The sequence below is a fragment of the Cornus florida genome, unplaced genomic scaffold, assembly GCF_030987335.1.
Source record: "Cornus florida cultivar Cherokee Brave unplaced genomic scaffold, ASM3098733v1 CherokeeBrave_3.0.0_Hap2_Chr04, whole genome shotgun sequence".
Classification (NCBI taxonomy): Eukaryota; Viridiplantae; Streptophyta; class Magnoliopsida; order Cornales; family Cornaceae; genus Cornus; species Cornus florida.
In genome coordinates, this window is record NW_026775574.1 from 26,254,453 (window position 1) to 26,280,051 (window position 25,599).

At 34.2% G+C, this 25,599-nt stretch overlaps 1 pseudogene; it reads right to left on the minus strand.

Annotated features, from left to right (window-relative positions):
* Window positions 1-992: 992 nt before the first annotated feature.
* LOC132305889 (small nucleolar RNA R71) lies at window positions 993-1,091 on the minus strand (annotated as a pseudogene).
* Window positions 1,092-25,599: the final 24,508 nt, after the last annotated feature.

Genomic DNA, 25,599 nt, shown 5'->3' on the forward strand with positions numbered 1-25,599 from the left:
AAAGCTAAAAATTCTAAAAATTTGCTAAGCTAAGCTTTAAATTTAGAGTTTAAGTGCTAAAGGACCTTTGTGAGACTTTCTTTACTCAATCCCTTAGTTAAATCGTCGGCCCGTGTGGAGGCTTATTTTTAGTTGTCTTGCATCATTGTTGTTAAAGTATGGGAGTATGAATTAAATGTTTGTGGAAGAAGTCTAATAGCATTATTGTGAAGGCATAGTATTTGTCATTCTTTGTGTTTGTTGTGTTTTGCATTGTGCATGCATAGGCGTCGTTCATTGAGACCAACTCTTATCCCTCTTGATTTGCATCTTGAATCTGTCGTTAAAAATCCTAGGGGAAGAGGAAGTTCAAATAGAGCCAATCTTTCAATGGATGACCATAATGATGATCATGTTGAGGACATTGGTTACATAGAACAACAAGGTAACCTTCATCCCAATGTGCACAATGAGAACATACAAGTACCATTAGGCATGCCTAGGCCATTCATTCACTAACCACCACAACAACAAGGCCAAGTTCCATATGGAATGCTAAGGCCAATGTATGCTCCAATACCTCCCATCAAAAATCAAGGAATTCAAAACCAAGGTGTTCATATTGCACCTCAAGTAGCTAATCCACCTCTTGCTTTAAGAGACCATTATGTGCCTAATGAGTATAATGCACCTACATGCATCCAATTGCCTCCATTTAGAGCACATCATTATGAAATTAAGCCACAAACCATTCAAATGCTTCCTAACTATCATGAACTTCCAAGTGAAGAACCTTACAAGCATTTGGATGAGTTTCTTGAAGTATGTTCCACCGTAAAATATACGGACATGCCGAAATAGGTTTTAAGACTCAAACTTTCTCCATTCACCTTAAAAGACAAGGCAAATTATTGGTTTAACAATCTCAGGCCTTTTTCAATCACTTCTTGGGCAAAAATGCAAGAAGAGTTCTTGAAGAAGTACTATCCAATTTCTAAGACCAATGCCATAAGGACCTCAATTCAAGAATTTTCACATGGGGATGGAGAAACGTTTCATGACGCATGGGAACGCTTCAATGAATTGCTTAGGAAGTGTCCACATCATGACATGCCTAAATGGCAATTAGTTCAATACTTCTTTGAGAGCTTATCGGACAACTATAAGGGTATGATTGATGCTTCCATAGGTGGTTCATACATTGATAGGCATGAAGATAACGCGTGGCGTCTCTATGAGAGCATAAGTGAAAATTCTTTGCATAGAACACTGTCATCCAAGAATGGTAGAAATTCACAAGGTAGGAAGAGTGTTGGCTTATATCAAGTCGACCATTCAAATGAAATAGCCACTGAAATAAAGTCTTTATCTCAAAGGTTTGATCAATTCTTGATTAACCAAAACTCAGCGAACCAAGTATCTTCCTTCCCTAACCATTCTCATCGTGCATCAAATGAAACATGTATGACTTGTTCTAGTGTTCTTCATTCTAATTCTCATTGTCCTCACGGACAAGTACAAAGTGAACCTAATGAACAAGTCAATATGGCTTTTGTGAACCAAGGGAACAATCCTTATGGTACTCATTATAATCCAAGTTGGAGGAATCATCCGAATTTCTCTTGGAAAAACCAAGAAGAGGGCTCAAACCCTTCCCAAGGCGGTTTTCAAGGGAAGTACATTCCACCTCCACTTCAAAACCAAGGATCCCAAGGTTATAGACCCTATCAATCACAAGGGAATCAATTTGTTAATTCTCATTTTTCCAACCAGTCTTATTCCCAAGGTAATACTAGAAGTCCCGCCTTTAAGGAGAAAGTTTTGAATGCTTTGGGAACTTTAGAGGCTAACACTCAATTGCTTCATTCTCACTCTCAATCTATTGCGAAGCTAGAAACCCAAGTAGGGCAAATAGCAAGCACTCTCAATGCAAGAGAGAAGGGAAAGATGCCTATAAATGCCCCACCTAAGCAACAATGTGTTGTGGAAACCCATTCCTCATCGGAAGGTCACACCATTGAACATATTAATGCGGTGACTACCTTGCGGAGTGGTAGGATTATGGACAATCAAGTTAGAATGTCCAATGAAGAGAGTGAACCGGTGCAACCTCAAGTTGTCACCCATCCCGTTTCACATCCCATTCCTCCTTCATTGCATATACATGACCTTATAAATGAGAAAGTCTTGAAAGATATGTTAGAAAAAGAAGTTTTGAAAAATGATGTTGAAAAGGTTTTGTTGAAAAATGATTTGAAAACTTCTTGTGTTGAAGAGAGTTCAAAAGAAAATTTTGAAAAAGTGTTTGAACCAAATGTTCCATTTCCGGATGCCTTACAAGGGTCCATTTCAAAAAACAAGCAAAAGGCAAAAACCAATGAAATCATGGAAATATTAGGCAAGTGAAAGTTAATCTTCCACTATTGGATGCAATCAAGAAAATTCTGGCTTATGCCAAATTCTTGAAGGACTTGTTCACCCAAAAGCGGAAGAACAAGAGCCAAGCACCAAGAAAAGTGGTTTTGACCGAGCAAGTAAGCTCAATTTTGCAACATAACACTCTTCCAAAGTTTAAGGACCCCGGTTCACCCACTACATCATGCATTATTGGTGATCATATCATTAATTGGGCGCTTCTTGACTTAAGAGCAAGTGTTAACCTTCTTCCATACTCGGTTTATGTCAAATTGGACCTAGGTGAATTGAAACCGAAGTCGGTAGTTTTACAACTTGCCGACCGATCCATTAAGAAGCCTAGGGGTATAATTGAGGATGTTTTGATAAAGATTGACAAATTCTTCTTCCCGGTTGATTTCGTTGTCATAGACACGGAACCGGTTCCCAATCCTAAGAGCCAAATTCCCGTTATCCTTGGCTGTCCTTTCTTGGCAACCGCTAATGCCGACATCAATTGTAGGACGGGGATAATGAAGATCTCATTTGGCCACATGGAGGTGAAGTTGAATATCTTTAATCCCACACCCAATTCATTTGACAAATATGAAGGAGAGGTTAATGTTGTAGATAAATATCATGATCTTCAATGTCAAGGAAATGAGCTTTTGTGTAAAACCAAAACTTCCAAAGGATCATTTTCAACCTTGCATTCTAAAAGTCTTGTTCCAAACTCTTGCTTTGAAAGGGCATGGAAGCCCAAAGGTTGTAATTGCATAGACAAGGGACCAAAGATTTCTTTTGAGCTTAATCAAACAAGTTCTTCAAAGAACCATTTGTTGGGTGGAGTTCAAAGCATCTATCACCCCAATAAGGACGGGATGCATTATAAGATCTTTGATCCGGGCTAAAAGAGCTCAATGTCTTGCTAAAGACGTTAAAGATTAGCAAAAGCATTCGTAGGGTGTCAAAACCCTATTCCTCCCCCATTTTTATCTTTCATTTCATTTCTTACGAAGTCTAGATACTTGTTTTTGGTTCATATGCATTTCAAGGAACTTTGGTGAGGATTGCATAAGCTTTCATGTCATTATTGAGCATTCTGCATAGTTCGATCGATCTCAAACTTGAGTTCAATCGATCGAACTCCATTCTGCATCCAACACTTAGAAAAAATTTTGACCTGCAGAAACCTGCATCCAAATCACCTCTCCGTCCCATCGTTCGAACTAACTCTTAGATCGATCAAAAGACCTTCGATTGATCCAACTTCCAAGTTCGATCGATCTCATGACTCAACACTTAGAAAATTTTTGAGCCTGCATCAACTTGCATATTTCAGCTCTCTGTCAGATCGTTCAAAACCTTCCAATATCGATCAAGAAGTTCTTCGATCGATCCAACTTCCAAGTTCGATCGATCTCATGTTCCAACACTTAGCCAATTTTCTGAGCCAAAAACCTGCATATTTTTGCTCTCTGTCTGATCGATCGAACTCTTGTTTTGATCGATCTCAGTCTTCATTTCATTATTTTGACTTTATTTTGACTTTTCAAATTTTCAAAAATCCAAAAATATTTTCATTTTTATTTTATTTTATTTTCATTTTATTTTATTTTATTTTTTCAAAATGTTTTCAAAAAGAAATTTAAAAATATTCTATCTTAATTAATTTTTAATTATCAATGTTTATTCAATTAAATCTAAAAAAAAAAAAATTATTTTATATTATTTTCCAATTTTAATTTTAATTCCAATTTTTAATTTTAATTTTGCAAATTTCAAAAATCAAAAAATACTTTGAAGAGAGTTCATCAAAGTTCGATCGATCACAGTTGAGTTCGATCGATCGAACTCTATCGGGAATATTTTTAAAAATAGAACCGAGGGTTTGCAAGATTAATTACAAAAATTAATCTAACTCACCCTCATTCTCAAGCCTTAACTCCTCTTCGTCGCCGTCACTGTCCAATCACTTCACCATCTCCGGTGAAGCTTTCCGGTGAGTTTCCAAGCTTCGCATCTCTCTCTCTCATCTCGGATTCCATCTTTTCCTCTTCGCATCCACTTCTCTCCTTCGGTTGAGGTTAGACCCGAGCATTTCACGTTCATTTAAGCTTTAATCTCATCCATACATGCTCTATGTGTTGAATCCAAGCCATTTTTATAATGAATCCGCCATTGATGAGCCTTCGAAGCATTGTATATATATGTGTATATACGTGTATATGTTTTGTAGATATTTTGAGATTTGTTTAGATTTGTTGAAGTTTGGGCCTCGATTTGTGATGGATATTTGTTGATTTGATGTGTTGTTGGGCCTACGAAAACGTTCGTGTGGGCCCCATGCTTCCAAAGTCACAAATCTGTGACCTTTGAGTTTTCAACGTCGCACAATTCGATCGATCAAACTAGTATCTCCGATCGATCTTGAGAGATCGATCGAACTCATGTCTTCGAACGATCGAAGTAGTGAGATCGATCTCACTTACTTTCGATCGATCCAACTTTTGTGATCGATCTCACTTCTTTTTATGATCGATCGAACTTCACAGATCTCACACACGCACTTCATTCATCATATCTTATGTTCATGCTATCATATCTATGCCCAATGCCTTTGATATTCCACATTGGATTCATTTCATACTTACATTGTTTAGCATGTTTCATATTCTACCACTTGCATAGATTCATGTCATATTTGTTTTGTCTATTTTACTTGACATACATGATTCTATTTCGTACTTAAAAATTTCTTATTCTGGCACTAACTCCCATTGCAAGTTTTTCTTTTTCTTTTTGCAGGCCATGTTAAAGAGGAAGACCGTTGCCAACAGGCAACACGGGCCCACCCGACATACTAGGCCACGGACAAAGGAGCCAGCAGAGCCCTCTTATGAACAGTGGGAGCCAACACAGGCTACCCCGCCTCAGTCACCATCTCATGAGCCTAAGGATAACCACGTACCATCCACTTCTGCGGCTCATCCTGCTTTCACTCCATCACCATCTCCACCGTAGACTGGAGCTGAGCATTCACATATACCAGCTCAGCCTGCTCAGCCAGCCCATCTGGGGCGTGATAGGCCCACGCCTCGATAGGTGCGCATGACACTCGACCATGAGTCCGAGTTTGACACGGCCTTCTTCTCTCAATTGGTGCTGACCCGATCCGCCTACTTTGATATTATTCAGAGGGGCCTAGCCGCTATTCTTGCCCCCATCACAGAGCCGGTCTACCCACGGCTGGTATGGTTATTCTATCAGAACCTCCGACCATCGCCGCGTACCACAGCTGAGATGGTCACTTTTGTCGATGGCCATCCGATCACCATTACAGTGGACACTTTAGCCTGCTCTTGCCGCTGTCCACATAGATGTCCTCCAGAGCTTTAGGACACATATCCGAGGCTATTCAGGCCTTCATATGCCAACACAGTAGTTTTTCTCACAGGTCACCATGCTAGTGGCGAGACCTTCGCCACTCGGACATTCCTTCCAGATGACCTATGGTTTGCTGATTCTGTTCTTTATCGGAATATATACATGGCGGGGCACAAGATTCAGAGGAGGGGCGATTATCTGACAGCCCTTTACTCTTTCTACACCGGGCACTGGGTGTCCATTCCCGCTTTCATCTGGAACATGATGAGGAAGCTGTATGATGAGTACATCAGCAAGGAGACGTCCGGATGGGCTAAGTCTCTTCCTTTTAGCCACCTCATCACCCAGATCCTCATCGATCAGTGCTACCCCATCCGTCCTCGGGAGCACCCCGAGACAGGTTCCTGTCACTTCATCAGGAAGGACTGGAACAAGAGCTACCGCTCCATTATTACCAGGCTACAGGACCACGCTGTACTGGCTGCAGCAGAGTTGGAGCTAGAGGAGGCACAGGCACAGGCACAGGCACCAGCACCAGCAGAGGCAGTAGCAGCACATCCCGCAGCGGACGACGCACCAGTCGATCCAGCTGCTGAGCATTTAGATATAGACTTAGAGTGCCTTACAGACGATGCAGAGCAGGACTCTCTAGCCAGGTCGCCCATTCATGAGTAGGAGCAGACTCAGGAGCTTTCTTCTGATTCATCTATGCCTGAGACTCCAGATATCACCCCCGGCTTTGGAGTACGTTTGCAGACGCTTGAGGATACTATTGTTGCCATCCGAGCTGACCTTACAGCCCATAGAGCTGATTTTACTGCCTTCCGCATAGATGTCGCGACCATGTTCAGAGATCTATCCAGAGACATTTGCGGAGCCAGACCGGCCTGTCCTACCTCATCCTCCTGAGCTCCCAGTCCTTTCTATCTTATGATCTCTCTTTCCTTTTGCTACTTTACTATTGTCACTGTACACTATTATTTTTACAACCGGTCTGTCGGCTTTAATATTTTTGTTGTACCTGCACTTTATCCATTTTATATATATCTATTTTTGCTATGGATGTTATATGGTTGTATTCTCATATCTGTATGTTTGACTCCATTAGGTGCATCACAGTGACTTCAGTGAGAGAGTGTTACCCAATTTCCAGGATCACCCTTATACCTCTCTCATTTCTTTATCTGTTTATCCCATTTACACTTGTATATCCACTGTGCACTGATAATCCCATTTTGTTATCTGATGAGTTTATCCAAGTGCCAATTTTCAGGACCACAGTTCATCCCAAGTTTGGAGGGGTGGGGCATGCCACCCACTTCGGATACTTCAGTCCCGATCATTCTTGCTTAGTTGCACTGGTATACTCTTTCATTTGTTCTCTTTGCACGTTGAGGATATTGTGCCATTTAAGTGTGGGGGGGAATGGTGCTTTACAGTGTTAGTTTTAAATTCAAAATTTTGAGCATGACTTGTGTATTTGAGGGATATTTCTATGATTGGTCCATATCTAGCTATGATTTCAATCTTTTGAGGACTATATTGCTTAAAATTTAAAATTGCTTGACTTGAGAGTCCAATACTCCTTGTATGCTTTAGGGATGCCATTTAGGAGTAAATTTTTCAAAAAATTGATATAATGCTTGCACTTGTGGTCCACATCATTTTGATTTTGTGATTGTTTTGAGATTCATTCTAGGATTCTACACTAGCTTGGCACATACTAGCATTCATTTGTAGGGTACATGCTTTGTTAATTATTGAATTGGTTATATCCCAATTGAGCTAGTAGTACATTGAAAGCTTTCATTCTTGATAAAGGTGGATAACAACCCCTTTTCACTAAGTAGTCCGGATTCTAGCCTCATCAAGCACTGAATTTCTCGCGCCGAAAGGTGGAGGGCCCAAACTCTAGGTTAATAATTGAATTTGAAAAAAAAAAGAAAAAGCAATAAAAAAAGTGAGGACTTCTCCCAAAAGGCGAGAAGTGGGAAATGATTAGATGGTTGTTGTCTTGATTTGTAGCCTAGTTGATTTGAGCTTGTAAGTCCGTAGGGGTATTTGAATGCCTAATGCCATAAAGCCGTCTGGTTTGGGAGTCATTGACCTAACGCTCACCTCATGAATTGCTAAAAAGCTTAATAGATCAACACATTGCACCATACTTCCATCTTTGATCCTCAATTAAAAAAAAAAAAAAAAAAAAAAAAAAAAATGAGTGAAAAGAATAAGCGCACCTAGATGAATAAAGTTTTAATAAAAGGTCCACTTTTTGCCTTAATGATTGGTACTAGATTTGTGTGCTAGTTTGAGGGTAAGGATGTGATTAATTCTTTAGTTGGCTAAGATAGCAACACATTTGATGCCGGTCCACTCAAAAGGATTCTAAAGTTGTTTTAATTTGCATGATCATTTTCTTGATGTGTGGAGGACCATACTTGTTTGCTTGATGTTGAGATTTTGGGAGATTGCTTGGAAAGGGTTGAAAAATTACATACTTGAGGTAGTTTTCTCCCAATGCTTGTTTGTAATATTGGTGCCTCTTTTGAAATAATGAGCTTAATGTTTGTGGGTAACATTTCTGGAAACCCTCACGAGACTTCACTCGTCCACTAGGGGTAACCTAGGGGTTTAAAAGGCTTGTTGCATGTGCTAAGTGCAATCATGTTCCCTATAATAGTGGCGTTATCCATTTATTGTTTTCTAGTTCATACCTGTATAGTTATTTATTTCATTCATTTACTTTCTAATTCATTGCTAGGGACTACCAATATTTAAGTTTGGGGGTGTGATGAGCGCTGAAAAGTGCGTATTTAAACCGCTTAAGCTTAGGCATTCTAATACCTTTATCTATCTTACTTTACCGTTTTAGATTGATTTCATATTATTTCCTTTTTTAGGCACTTATCCCGAAAATAAGCTAACTCAGCCAAATAAGAGCTTAATTGAAGCAATTCTGGTATTAAACAAAGAAATAAGCAAAGTGGAGAAAGAAGAAAACAAATGAAGCCAAAAGTGGGAAGCAGCAAAGTTCAATCGATCTAAGTTCAAGGTTCGACCGATCGAACAATGATCGATCTCAGCACTTCAAGATAGATCTAAGCCTTGACCCAAAAGCATAAAGTCCAAAAGTTCGATCGATCCAACACCACCCTTCGATCGATCGAACACTTTTGTCCTTATTCAAATGATTGATCCTATCCACAGCTGTACCATCCACTAACCACTTTTGTCCTTTTCCCATAAATATCTCTCCAAAATATCTCGGATTTGTCTTTTCCCAAAAAGCTCAACCAGTTGGATCGATCCAGTCTAAGTTCGATAGATCTCAGCCAGTTCGATCGATCCAAGTCCAAGGTTCGATCGATCAAACTTCCTCTAGTGCGAAAAAGTTAAATTTCCATCTCATTGAAAGTTTTCCTTTATCAAATCATTAGGGAATGTTGTGTGCATGACCCCAGCTCATTTTGGGTGTCATTTTGACCTACCTATATAAGGATAAGGATTGCTTTTTACAAAGGGAGCCAACATTGTTTTTTTCATATCATCTCTTGTTGAGCAAGCTTAGAGGAAGAGAAGACTAGAGACACCATTGGAGTTCTTCATCAACAAGGAGCAGATTTCAACCATGGAATTAGCCCTTGAGGGTTGGAGCAACATCACCATGAGTGGCTAGACATCTTCTTGGGGCTAGAGTTAGCCCCAAACATGCTTTCTATATTTTAATCTTATGTATTATTGAGGGATTAGTGTTGTAATTGATGTTTTGACACTTTGATATATATAGATCTTGTTTATTCAATGATTTATGTGGTTTAATGCTTCCAATTGATCATTTCATTCTATCCATATGTCTATGTATGCTAGAATAGATGTTCATGTGCTTGTCTCTAGATTTTGTGTTATTGATGCATGTCTATGTATATTGATGCTATAGATTTGGAGATTGTCAAAATATAGTGCTTAAATGAATGCTTTTGTGATTCTTTTGATGGTTCATACTTATCTCTTGATGGATTGTGCCTCTCCCCTAGTTTATTTTCATGATAGAAGTGTAGATGTAGTGTAGTTGTAGTGTAGTGTTAAATGGGAGGACAATCTATGCTTGTTGTTTGATGATCCAAGCTTTTGAATGCAAGTAGCATATGTCTTTAACCTTGTATTGTATTTGGATTGTGAGCTTAATGAAAGGATTAATGACTTGTTTTGATCTATTGTGCCTTTCACATGTTGTTTAGACAATATATGCTTCATTGCTTAAATATATTGTGCCTTTCACATGATGTTTAGACAATACATGTTTAACTAGTCATCCTTGCTTGTTGAATCAACCAAACACACACACACCAATATTGCAACACACCATTTGCCCTCATTAATTACTTGTCAATGATATAGAAATGCATTGCTTGGTGGTGATCTCTACACCCCTAGCTATATTTTTAGTGAAATGTAGTAGTGGCTTCTATAAATGTAAAACTCTTGGCCCTCGCCTTAATGCACACTCTTAAGCTTATGGTAGGACGACGACCGTCAAATACATAGATTCCAACTCTAATTTCATAGCAACTCGCCAAAACGATCTGTATCCATATCAATTCACGCTTCCGTGTAGCTTACTAGGTCCAACTCATGCTTAACAGGGATGTCCGTAAATATCTCACTTAAAAATATTATTCTGTCAGATTGGATGATAATCCTCCCACTACAATAATGTACCGATGCAGGAATCTGTGTACTAGATGATGCTGATGCATCAATAGGGAATTTATATATTATTCTCAATCTCTATAATAAGTGTGTTTACATGTGGTACATCTGGTACTCATACCATATTCTCTAACATTATGCTACTAGGTATGTGATTCATAATATGATTCTCCTATAGATAAATAGTGAGTGTAAATAATCAACTTTTATCATTGAGATCATAAAATAATCCATCCTAGTGTCTTTAGAGTAGCTATCAAATCTATCATGCGTATAATCTATTTCCAACTTACTTGTCCATATCAAGCGCATATGTGCAAGACTACCCCATATGTGCATGTGATTCAAACTAAGATTTAGTCAAAAACACAGCTCAAATGGTATCCTTGAGACAGACTAAGATGGAATGCAATTCATAATGCGCATTGATATTATTAACGCTAAACTCTTGAATGAAAGAGATAATGTAGCATAACTGATCATAGATCTAACCATGTTAAGCGGAATTCTGTTATTCCTTTTTGACACTTAAATCCATTTAGTGTCAATTGCAGAAAACTGGTACACAACACTCTCATTGGCCATATAGTCTTTGCACTATCCTAAGAAATACTCATATCCACGATCAGATCGAAATATTTTGATAAGTTTACCTAATCTGTGCTCCATATCAGTTTTGACATTCTCGGAATATACCAAAAGTTTAAGACTTGTGTCACAACAGGTAAATTTATCCAAAACGTGAGTAATCTTGCTTGGATGTTCATAAGACCATAAGTGTTTGTGTGTATCGACTCCAATTGTTCTTTATGTCTATTTCATTTGGCTGATTAAAGCCCTTAGGGGTATTTATCATTCAATACAAGATTCACAAGTTGGTTTAGGCTCCCCTACCTTACTAGGTAATAAACCTTCTTTGACCAATCTTTGAATCTTATTTTGACTGATTACAACCTAAAAATAGACACTAAAAATACAATGAGTAAGGAATAACAAATTTTCTCTTAACATTCAATCTAGAAGATGCAACATTAGTTTCTACATCCTGCAAATATTAAGAGCTTGTGGTTATAGTATATCAACCATCTTTCAATACACCAAAAGCAATCGCACATCTATTCAATTTTATAAAACCAGTTTTACAAAATAACAATATAATTTTTATAAACCAAAAGTGAAATAAGAATTAGATTGAGTCTAACATTTGTGCATAAAGATAGTTATCTAATACTCATATCCTCATACTCTCTAATTTCAGATGTAATACTCCCACTGACTTAACTACAACCCTGGCATCATGTCAAAAGACAAATATATATCCATATCATCGAGGCTTCTAGATTCCTAAAATCCTTGCAACGAATTGCAAACATGTTTAGTGGCTTCAGAATCTATCTATCAGGAATTAATAGATACAACCACATAACATGGCTCAATTATTAAATATACATTTTCCTATGCCATATCATTGCTTAGACAATTCGTCCTTTAGTGTCTTAGTTAGCGGCAAAAGAAACAGCTTCCTTCGCCCTCAACATACACTGTTTTATTCCCTTTAACCTTTTGGATACCCCTATTTTGTGTTAGCCTAGTCCTATCATTATCCTTCTCCTTTCCTTTGCCCTTCCACTTGGGCCTAGAAGAAGATGGTATAGACTAGATTAGATTGATAGGAATGCCTATACTTTTGATTATCCCTTTATCTGTTACCGATTCTATAAGAATATCAGCGAGTGTGAACTCAAACTGATTCCTTATTTAGTTCACTCTAAAAGAGTCAAATGAGTTTGGTAACAAGGCAATAATCATGTCAACTTGAAACTTACCACCCAATTCAGCCTTATTGACCTCCAGTTAAATTTTTAAATAATTGCCAATCATTTTCAAAATACGATCTCTTACTGGAGTTCCTTAGGCTTTCTCAATGGTAATCAAGTCTGACACAGTACTAAGGCATAAACTTTATTTAATCTCACCAAAACATCTCAGTGGGTATCTTAAAGTAAATGAATTAGGTATAGGAGTATTAAATACATTTTGTACCCTTACGTTGTGAATAAAATATCTAAGTTCCTTAGCCAGTCAATATGAATGAGGTCCAAATATATTGAAAATATTAGCAAGCAGATAAAATAGATTAGATATAATTAATCTGAATGTAAATGCATTCATACAATATGCAAGGTGAATTATTAATACTATCATGCATATTTAAAATTAAAATGAGTTTGTTAAGCACATAATATAATAAATCTCAAATAGAATAAGAGATCATTATCATTATTGGTGAACAATTTCTTTTAATTAATGCGGGTTCCTCAACTTCGTAACATAATAAATCATACAATCAATACGTTAATAACTTATCCTGATAGAGGAGTTCATTATTACTATTGTTGGGATTCATTTGCTATTAGGTGAGCACTTCCATTAAAATAATAATATGTGGGTCCCTTAACCACTGCATGAAAAATCGGATAACTAATACGCCAATAACTTATTCGGTTGGCAAAGTTCATTATTACTATTGGCGGGCAAATCCCATCATTTCCATATCTCTTAAGACAATGCCTTATTTATCTATATGAAATGATTCTCGATTCGGTTTAGCCTTTCTAAAATCACCTAGTGTAGACCACTCCGTTAGGGAGTTAACACTATTGATTTTAGATTAAGTGTATAACGTTATTAAAGCTCTAATAAAAAATAAAACATTAAATATCTTGTCATTATAATCTAGACTCTTTAAATCATGCGTAAGGCCTTATTTTTAAAGATCTAATTACAATGAACATTTAATATTATTATTTTCATGAGACAACCATTCTTGTAATATTAAGACTCTTCAAATCATGCGTGGGGCCTTATTTTTGAATATCTAATTACAATGGTTTTAATAACGAAGGCCATGGGGCAATGTATAAAAATTCCCGCTCCCACTAAATTTTTAATCATTAATAATTAGGGTTTTGAATTTATTCATTTACATGATATAATGCATGCAAAACGCCTTGATTTTAATCCAATTAAATTTAGAAAATATTTGGACTTTAAATGATTCACTAATATTTAATTTAAGGTACACTTTAAAAATAATTTACAAAAATAATTTTTTTCGTTTCCCAATAAGTGCCCTCTAATTAATTAGTAATGAAATCTAATTAATTTTCATAATTTAATTAATATAAATCAAGTCATTTAATTAAATATCATGGATTCAATGCATGATTAATAATTAATAAACAATTATCTATTCCATGCATTACATACATCAATAAATGACAGATTAAGCAAATAAAAAATGAAATGCCAATGGATTTAGCTTTTAACATTAAATAGCTCTAAGTATTGCGTAAAGGTTAATCAATGGCTTGTGAACACCTACAGAGGCTTCTGCACGCTTGGAGAAGCAAAACGGCGCTTAGGACGCACCCGGAAGACCCCGCACGCATTGGCACGGGCATGAGGGATGAAACAGCGCGTGGCACGCACCTCTACGCACCTCCACGAGCTCGCACGCGCTTAAGAGGCACTGTGGCGAGTGGCGCGCGCCTGGAAGGGGCGTCAGCCAACATCGCGCGTGAACCCACGCGCCTGGGATGCAGACTTTGCCTGGCACGTGATCCTCACGCGCCAAGGAATCTTGACTTTGACTGGCGATCACGTGCCAGTGTGTTGACCTTGATTGGCGCGTGCTCCTCACGAGCCAGAAGCTACTCCGGCGTTCTCCTCCGGCGCCCCTTGCCGCCGGCGATGCTCCGGCCTCCGGAAAATTGCCAATAAATTCCAGAAAAATTAGAAAATTCCAGAAAATATTATTTGGCCCAAAAAATTTCAAAAAAATTCTAAAAAATTCCAGAAAATTCTTGAAGCCAAAATAACTTCTCTTGAATCTTCCTAAAGCTTCATAGCATCCTTTGATAAAGATTACATGGCTTTAAATAAATTTACAATTTGAAATATAATGAAAAAAATTAAATTACATCATTGAATTTTCAAACGGCTAAATCAAAACCTTAATTACATTCATCCAAAGATAAAATTACATTTATTTAACCTATAAACTTCATCCATGACTCAAACTTACATCATTATCCATTCACAATTATACATGCATCATCATGTATCAATATATATATCAATATATTATTCATACAATAACATACATCAATAAATAAATATATGCATATCAAAATTGGATCCATGAATGATGAATTTTGATAAAAACATGATTTCTAGTAATGAATCAAATCATGCTCTGATACCACTGTTAAGAAACTTGCAAGTTTTAAAAACTTTTCGAAGGATTTTCAAACACAGATCTTGATTCATCACATAGAGACAAGTTTTATGCAAAAATAAAATATGATGTATCATTCAATTAACAAATTGAATACTCACATCAAAGGTCTGAGTAAACTTTTAAATATTTCCTCTATAGTGAATGTTCTCACTTATTGTAGATCCCTTAGCAAGATGCATTCTCCTTGGATCTCCATCTTTTTGGTAATTATTTTGCCTTTAGGAATCACTCATAAGCCTCCATAAATGACCTTGGAAAACTAGGCTTGTGGGAACTTCTATTAGATGAGAACATTAATCCTAATTTTCTAAAGAGAAAATATATTCTTTTTTCCTTCTTCTAAAAAATCACTCCAAAAATATACATAGACCATGTATATATATAGGCAACATAAAGATAAAGAAAATGAAACAATAAATCCTTCTCAATCTCTAATTCACATGTCTCAAATCTAATAGGATTCCAATATCAAGTTGGGCTATGAGTTAGAATCCTTTGGGCTTATTATTTTATTAGCTATAATGAATTAATAATTAGCCCGATCCATGGACCCAATTCAATTAATTCATAAATTAATTTCTACTCCACTAAAAGAAATTAATTGAACTCCAATTAAATAATAAATAACCTCTAAGTCAATGTTGTACTTTGACCCCTCTATGCATAATTAGTTATCGGATAAATAACGCCATCAATTCGACTACTTAATTAGTATATTTATTTTGGTACCATTGATTATTTCTGGCTCGATCATAATAAAACATTTGTTTGACAAAAATAATAATTTAAATAAATAAATATATAATAAATCATTTTGTCTAAAAACACACGAAGGCCTTCGAATTTACTTTGTGATCAACCATAATCAATACAAAATAAATACAAGTAGCAATGTTACAAATATTGAAAATATAACCCTCTAACTATTAATTACATAACTACCCAAAGTGTCGATCTAAGGATCCCGAAATATCCGTCGAACAAATCAAAGTAATTATTAATTAATAAAAGAGTTTGTATTTTTCTCATGCTTAAGAGTCAAATGGCATAACGGTGATAGGGAGTAATTGTATACGACGGCTCTCGCAATATATCTCAACCTAACGCGGATCCAGTTCAACTCTTGGTTAATAATGAGTCCATCCATAATTACCGACTATGAATAATTTATGATTACTATTTATATTCATGTATTATTCGCCATCACATACATATATAAATATCTCTTATAATCAAATAGACACTATCAATTCCATAATGAATTGAAACATAATACATTGAATTCACCAATTATATAAATCATAAATATTTTAGATATGTCAGAAACATATGTCACTATAATCCAGATAGGAATTTGCTATGCCAAAGTATATAAATCCCAACAAGAGGTAGCTCATATAGTACTTAGTTACCCTTGTACTAGTGATGTTGGTGCAATTCATTATACTAGAGACAATAATTATGTCTTTATGTGCAATGGTAAGACTATCACACTACACCTTGCAAAACCAACAAGGTTATTAGAAAGGGAATCTAGAGCATCACATAAGACTTCTCTTTATTAATCTTGTGATGACAACCTTGTGTTAACAAAAGAAATGGCTAAAGAAGTTTTCCATACTTAATTTGAAAGCGTGTTTAATTCTCTACCACTTGAATCTAATGTCACACAAAATCCCATTTTAGATAAGGATGTTAAATACAAAACCCATTTTTGGAAAACATTATGGGCATTTTTATACACTGATTTGGATTTTCCCTTTGCATGTTGTCCTCATACTGCTAAGAAAATTGGGATTATCAGCCAAGGTGTAGGAAAGTTGGTTACTTATTGTGAAATAGTGCGCCTTACCACTTAGGACTTGATGTTGCCTATCATGGAGTTTGCATATAATTGTTTGGTCAATTGGTCTGTTGAAAGTTATTCTTTTGGATTATATCTGGGTGTTTCCTTCGTAAACCCATTGAATTTATTTTGTTGCCTTCACATCATTATTCATTTAAAACCTCCGATTCCTTTGTCGAGTATGTCTATAAGCTTCATGTCGATATAAGACAACAAATTATTTTGAGTAATATTAATTATGAATTTTATTGCATGTGCTCATATTAAGAATCCAAAATTCATTGCAAGGAATTATGTTCTTAATTGTGCATCACCACAACTTTATAACTTGTTTAAGACTTTGCAAGCCCAAATCACTCGATATCTCCACATCACTCCGAATTACGAACCTTATGCATATTTATTTGACTTCTGATTAGAAAATAGTATTAGTTCAATTTTTCATGTGGAGTATTTGATATCTAATCGAGGTGCCTTTGAGCTTTTTGTGTTGTTAGTTTATGTTTTTACAGGTGGCATTACATTTTCTTCTGCAAACCACGTTTCCATGACTTTGGTAACTTCCTTCTATTTGGACTTTTTCTTGTTTGGTCTTGGTTTTCATGGCATCATGGCCCCATAATTTCAACAATCTCTTCATCTTGGGTCGTATTTCAGCATATATATATGTTTGTATATATATATATATATACACACGCGCACACACACACACACACTAGATAGAACCACGTGCGATGCACATGATTGAACTTAGCAATATTTTGAGATAGTAAAATAGCTTACATGATATGTAAAAATAATTTGAAAATTAAATAGAGAAATAAAATCTAAAATGAAATTAAAGTAACTTGCAGATAAAAGTGCTAAATTAATTTGGTTTATGTATTTATAATTTTAGAGTAAAATAAATTCAAAACTTTAATTAAGTTATCATTCATCATCCGAATAACAATTTTATTATTAATTTCAAAGATAAATAAGACTTTTCATCATCTTCAAAGTCTCTTTATCTAAAACCTTATGCAAACCCTAATATTCTTGTGGTATTTATAGTTGAACAATTAAAGAATATAATTTTATTTTGCAAAGCAATGAAAAAGACTATTGAATCAATTGTACAAAAGATTTATTATATCAAATCATATAATGTATTATAATATAACAGTACGTTTATAAATACTACATATAACACATTACATTTTTTTATAAATAGATTTAAAAACATGCAATAAAAATTAAATAATTAAATGTGCACGTCTTATATCGATTATTTATTTATTTATTTGTTATGTATGACTGAATAGAATATAATATACATGATAGCATATTAGATAGAGACCTTAAAATTGTTCACACATAATTATTATGATATAGAGTAAGTAATGATATATTTAAAAATAAAATCTATAATTATGAATAGTTTAATTTTTCTTCAAGTGTTTGCTATTAAAAGTGTGTGTCTCTACGCACTGTAGACATTTCTAAATTCACAAAAGGATTATAACACTTGCCTATTTCACTCTGTATAACACTTATAAGTGTGTCTCTCTAATTTCTAAATTCAGAAAAGGAGTATAACATTTACGTATTTCACTCTCACCTTCATGACACTTTCATTTTTATCCAATAAATTCTTCCAACATATAAAGAAATTGAAATTCATACTTTTTCATATGAATATATTTCAATACATGGAATTAATACATACCAGAAATTCACAGATAACTAAAATTCGTCAGGAGAGATTTATTTATAAATGAAATTTATAACTTTCAACCATCATCTGGTTCCTTTAAAAGATGTTTAATAATATCAATTTCAGAAAAAATTGAATAACTTTATATACAAGAATGTTATGAACATTTTATTCCAATGCGGTTGAATAAACACAACTTTAAAATATTGATTTAGACATATATTTATTAATTTATTATTTAAAGAGATTGACTTTTAGTCAAGGATTGTAAAGCTTCTCTACTTACGAAAGAATTTAGAAAATAACTTTTACACTGCTTGATGCACGATAAAATTTTAAATTTAATCAATCACGTTTTTCCTTAACGCTAAAGAAAAAGAGTGAAAAAGAAAAAGATTTCACATTTAAGAAGAGTTTTAGTTTATGATACTTTTCTAAAAATAAAAAAAAAATTGTGACTTTCAGTAATATAAATGATTAAAGAAGTGAAATTAACGTGAGTTTTTATTTGAAGAATATGATGTATTGAGATGAAATAAAAAAAAAAAAAATTCAATTGAGGATCGTATCCATGCTTTTTTTGTTTTTGTTTTTGTTTTTTTTTTATAAAACAAATCAATATAAGTAAATTGAGATTGGTTTCTGATGATATATATAAATATATATATCTATATATATATATATATATATATATAGACACACATATATATGTATATGTAATACACATATTACAGATAAAGTATATATTAAACTGGTTAAACTAAATGCCGTTTTATTCTAAATGTAACTCTAGAGAATTTATTAATTTCTCAGTATTTTTATTTTAGTTTATTTTTTTACATTGCAATTTCTCAATACTTCCAAAAATCTTCATGGAACAGACTTCAAAATATAAACAAAGTATATAACGGAATCATGAACACTTTGAAGAGAATTAGGCAAACGTATATAAAAAAATAATTTTTTTTAAAAAATTAAATAAGAAAGGAACACAAAATTAGACAAAAAAGCAACAAATAACAGTAAACACGTTATATACATAGAGAATGGGAATTTTTTAAAATTTAAACATGATCAGGATATAGTTAGACCAAAACACTTAGTTATAGTAGAATATAAATAGCACAAATAAAGTATTATAAAATAATAACAGTCCAATAAAATATCAGTTAAAGCATATTAAAGTAATAGAGAGTAAGAAACTTCTGGCCTATTGGAGAGTTGAAAGTCTCCAAGATTGTCACGTTCACAAAAAAACATTTACCAAGTCTTCCACTATCATATTGCTCATGGATTCAAAATAAATAAATAAATAAATATATATGTATGTATATATATATATATATATATATATATATGAGATAGTATACTAGTTGCATGGACAAAGAAGGAAATTTAGAAAATTATTGGATTCCTCTACTATTTATAGGTTACTACACACCTATTCATGAAATGATATGTTTGTTCAACTATAAGGGCTAGTTTGGTGTGGTAGAATTAATTGGAATGGAATGAGAATGGAGGTGGGAATGGAATGAGAAGAGAATGGAATGGTTATTCTTTTTATTTAAAAGTGGAATGAATTTGATGGAATGGGCATTCTCTAAGAATAGTGGGGAATGATGATTCCAACTTTAAAAGTGGCACTAAACACGAGAATGGGAAAAAAGCGATTCCATTCCACTTTCTTTTATTCCATTACACCACACCAAACTAGCACTAAGAAATTTTTACTATTAATTTTTTTAAAAACCAAATTGATAGACAATAAAAGATGTATTTCCAACAAAAGCAGTTCAAAGGTGACCATGAATAAAAATTTCTAATAATTTTTTGCACAAAAAAATTTGCATAGAAAGATGGAAAGAGAGAGAGAGAGCAAGAGAGTGATTTAGGAAGTTGAAATATCCGTCTACTTTTTTCTATGATGATATACTTTCAATAGTTTTAAGGAAGCAAATCATGCTCTTTTATTGTAAAAATAATAATAATAAATACAAAATAATTTAATTTGAGAGGTGATATATTTTAATTGGACAATAACTCTTCATGAAAGAATAAGTATTTGAATTTAAGAGAAACAATTTATAAAAGAAGACAACCAAAGTATATAAAACAGGCTGGACTTTTTTTTTGTTTCCCTTTCTTTGCAAAACAGGTGCGTAGTTAAGAATGTACGTAAATCTATCTATCTAAAGGTGTAAAAGTGCATTGGCAAGAATATCAAAAAGTGTTGAAATCCTAAACAGTGCAACGGTTGGGAATTAAAAGGTGTATAACAATGTAAATGGGAAACTTGAAAAGTCACGTAAAATATTTTTTAATTATATTAATTATTTTAAAGTGTATATAAATATTATAAATCAAATACACTTTTATAGGTATAAAAATCAAAATTAAATACACTTTAACATATAAAATATAAAAACTCCTCATGTACTAATTATGTATTGTATATATAATGATTCATTTGTGAAAGAATTTTATGATAACTAACTGACATTTTAATCAATGATTATACGCGTCAGTTATCTATATATACTTGTACTATATTGCATATAAAATACAATATTTTATATATTTTATCCATGTAATTTTTCTGAACAGAACAAATTTTTTATTCATGCATATTTCTTTCACATCATAATAAAAGAATTCCAGAACTGAACTATTAGGAGAACATATAAAAGATAATATATCCTCATGTACTAATTATGTATGAAACAATATAAATAAATATATGATTAGATAGAAAGATAAAATATATATATTGTTCTTTAATTCAACTTAAAACATACCTTTAAAAAAAAAAAAATTGAAAGGGTTTTGAGTTGTAATTTGATGTACATGAACCAAAAGACAAGTCTCCTCTCAAAGCCGTTGAAATTGTTTATGGAAGAAGAAACCTCTAACAAACTTTTTGTGAAGAAATTCTTTTCGAATAGAGATGGAAAGAAATAGAGAGGAGTGAGATATAGGGTGATAAATATGTGTTTGCATTTAAAAGGTGACTTTTAGAAGATCGAAGTGTTATTGCAGTTAAAAGGTGACTTTTAAAAGTGGTGTTAGCAGTTATTTGAAAAGCTACATTTATTTATTAAAATAAATTTAATGATTTAATTGTATATAAATAATAAAATGTGACTTTTAGAAGAGGTGTTAGTAGTTACTTGAAAAGTATATATTATTATTACAAAAAAGTTTATATAAAAAATACAAATAGAATACACTTTTATAGGGTAAAATAGATATATCCAGAAATATATACTTCTAATTTTAAACCATCAGCCACTTCCCTACTTTTTTTTGTAATGTTACCGACGTAGCTGAAGTAGCTGTTTGGATTCTCCAAAAAAACAAATCAAGCCCCACGTTTTGCTTGGTTAACTCTGGCCTTGTCATAATTGAAAACTTTCCTTTTTACTCAAGATTCTTTCAAAGCACGATTTTTCCATAAATCTTCAATAATACCAACTCTTAAAATAATTGATCTACCGTGGTTAACACCGTGGTAAGCTCAGTAGAACTCGCCATGTGTGGAAAAGCAATTGGTTGAATGAACCTTGACTTGAATAATTGTATGAGGTTGCATGTAGTATAGTGTTTCCATGTCATAATTCATTCATTCCAAATAGGAAAATGTGGGCCCTTGTTGTAAAGATGGCAAGTCCTATTAGGACTCACCTTTTTCCTTTTAAAATAGAAAATTCCACATGGTAAGATTGTACTGGCCCACTTATCTTTTATTTCAAGGGTAAATTACACTGACCTCCCCTGAGGTTTTGTCAACCTACACAGACCTCCCCTCTTGTTTATCAAATTACACTGACCTCCCGGTTAATGGATGTTGTTAAGGGAAAGAGTAAAATTACAAATTTATCCTTACTTATTAATTTATTATTAAAAATATAAAATATAATGGATATAAATTACCAATAGTACCCTTTTTAAGATTTTTTCTTCATTCTCCTTTCCCACAGCCTTGCCACTGCCGACAAGCCCCCTCTCTCTCTCCTCTGTCCCTGGTGGCTGGAGACGGGTGACGTCAACGGAGAAGAGCATGGATGACGATGTGCTTGGCAATGAAGTTTTAATAGCATCCTTAGAATTGCGCTACCTCGGAGAAGGCTATGCATCTTGATAATTAAAAAAAAAAAAAAAAACCCAAAAGTTGTATCTGTTTATAGAAAGAGAAAATAAGTTTCTCAATCGTTAAGGAAATAGGTCTGCTTGTTGCATGAAGCGTTGCCGGAGAGGAGTGCACCGAAAAGACAACTTGCCAGACTGAAATGGGTTTACACCAAAACTATGACCTCACCGTCATAATGGAGCTTTACCGTTCGCCGTCGTGAGCTTTGCCGATGGATTCTTCATTCCTTGCCGGTGAGTTCTTCATGTCGCGGTTTGTCCTTGCCTGTAAGCTCCTTTATCGCTATTCATCGTTGCTCGCCCCTGTTCTTGTTTGCTCACCGGCCCATCCTTGCTAAACTTCAGTACTTGCATCCCGGCCGGATCCTTACACTATGTTAGTTGGTTTAACAAATATCAACGTTTTCAATTTTATCTTAATTAACATAAATTCAAAATATAAGAGAAAACTAGAAATTACTCTGGGCAGTACTGTGTCCAAATTTCTTACACTGAGCACATAGCTTAGGAAGCCAAACATTTTCAACTTAAATTTCAATTTGCTTATGGTCATCTTTAATGTAGAAGTCAAAAGAAAAGTATGTGTTGGTTGCCCACTGTTATCATTTTGATGATGGGAGATTGATCTGGGGTGGAGTTTAAGAGACTGTTTATGATTGGGAGGTAGAGGATATGGTTGAGTTTTTGGTGATGCTGCTATATAGCCAGGTTATTTTTGAGGTGGGGATGGATTAGCGGACGTGGATGGCTTTGAGCTAGGGGAGATTTGAGGTATAATCCTTCTATTGTTAGCTGATGGACGTTCACGGGCGTCTTTTCTTGAAAGGAATTTGGTGCTTAAACCAAAAAGTTGAAATTTGTTAAACTACCTTCATCTGAATCTCTCTAAACTGAAGCTTGTCGAACCCTGATTCGCCTTTTGCAGCCCCAAAAAGTTAAAAATTGTTAAACTACCTTCGCCGAATCTCTCTAAACTGAAGCTCGTCGAACCCTGATTCGCCCTTCACAGCCGCCATGTGTAATATAGATAGATATATATATGTGTGTGTGTGTGTGTGTGTGTGTGTGTGTGTGTTTATATGTATATATATGGATGAGATTGATGTGCGTGTGTATAGATATATGTGTAATGTATATAGATAGTTTAGACCCATTGGGTGTTCTGGGTTTGTTGATATGAGGGCACCATTGTCCTTTTGAGTTTATAAGTCAAGGATAGTATTATAAATTTGCAGTGATTATTGAGGTTAAAAATGTCATTTCAGGTATTAGAAGGGTAAAATTGTCTTTATACTGATTTTTTTGACGGATATAAGCATAAACCGTTAGTTGTTTAACGGTAGAGGAGGTCCGTGTTATCAGTATATAAACTTCGAGGGAAGTCAGTGTTATTTGGTAAACAAGACGGGAGGTCAATGTATAATGACGAAACCTCAAGGGAGGTCAATGTAATTTACCCTTATTTCAATTACTGCGTAATGTTACATAGCATTAATACTCGGAATGAAATTCTACCAGAGTTGCGACCCTGTGTGGCGCATACTTCCTCTTTGTTAGTGGATCGTATCCAATCTATTTTCAGCAATTCCACATCATATATTCCTCTTTTGGACATTTAAAGCATCAATCCAATGTAGCAAGCTCATTGGAACTCGTCACATGTCGTCTTTCCATTGGGCAAAAATAATGGAATAAACAGTACTATCTTTGAAATTTAATCCCCATCACCCACGCACATTAAGCAAAAAAATTCTAAATTAGAGAATTTCATTAATATATACCATGATGATCATATCATTGAAATTGATGAGTTCTATTTAATTCTAAATTAGAAATGAGAAAATGCAGTATACTCCGGTACGGATAACGTAGCACGGATGAACTGTTACTTTCTATTATAAAAAACATATGTTGGGATGTTGCATATAACTTATAGACTTAAATTACACACTGTTTGGATGTTATGTACAAATAATCCATTAGAATTATGTTGGAATATTGCATACAACTTATATTGACTTAAATTACAAACTGCTTTGGATGTTTTGCAATACACACATAATTAAACAAAAACCATGCCAATCCAAAACATATTCGAAATTGCTCAACAAATCTTTGCATCTACTTTAAACCCAAACAATTTACGCATAACCCTCAAATATGGGAATACATTGTAATCCGAAACTCTTTCTTCCATCTTGTCACATTCCTTTTTCGATCACTAATGTAGTCTGCAAATTCTCTGGTTTTTTTCTCATCACAAACAACTTTTAAAATCCAAAAATAAGTGCACAATAAAACCCTCCCAGTGTAGAAGAAAATCTAAAGAGACCTCTAGACATGTTTGCATCTACTTTAAACCAAATAATTAAAATAAAACATTAATTTACTTTTTCTGGGTTTCTTCCACTTATGTCCATTCCTTCTTAGTAATTAATTTTCTTCTTTTGTCATTCATTTCTTATGGAAATTAGATGATTTCCTTCCCAAAAAAAAGAAAAGAAAAAGAAAATAAACATGGAAATCATAGTAGCTGTTGTGCCTCTCTCCTTCGGTGTTTCTCTTTAAATTTGAACAAAAATGACCTATTATACGAATAAATAAGATGAAATTTATGGAAACACTGGTAAGGAGAAACAGAGCCCTACTTCTATTTGGAAAAAAAAAAAATCAAAATCTGAATATTTTGGGAGAGAAGAAAGGCTGAATGGGTGGGATTTGTAATTTCAAATAGGTTGCTGCAAATTTATAAGAGATGGAAGGAGAATACATATTTCTTAGTATATATACGAAAATTGTATATAAAACTAATACAGATTTGTACCTTCTTTAATTAATGTTGTTCATTTATTAGGAGAAAATAAGATACTGTGCAACTGGAGAGGATCCTAACTCCATGTACACCTTGCATTAAATATTACACAAGATATTACTACTACATTTACCAAAATATGTGTGGTAGCATGGATCAGGATCCTGTCAAATCTAACCTCATCCATTTTCCTCCATTTTCGTAAATGATCAGTATTAACCGAAGAGGATTTTGCACCGTGGTAGTATGGCCTCTTCTCCTTCCACAAATCGTGCATGACCATTCAATTTTAATCTTGAACGATCACGTTTTCCAAAATGAAT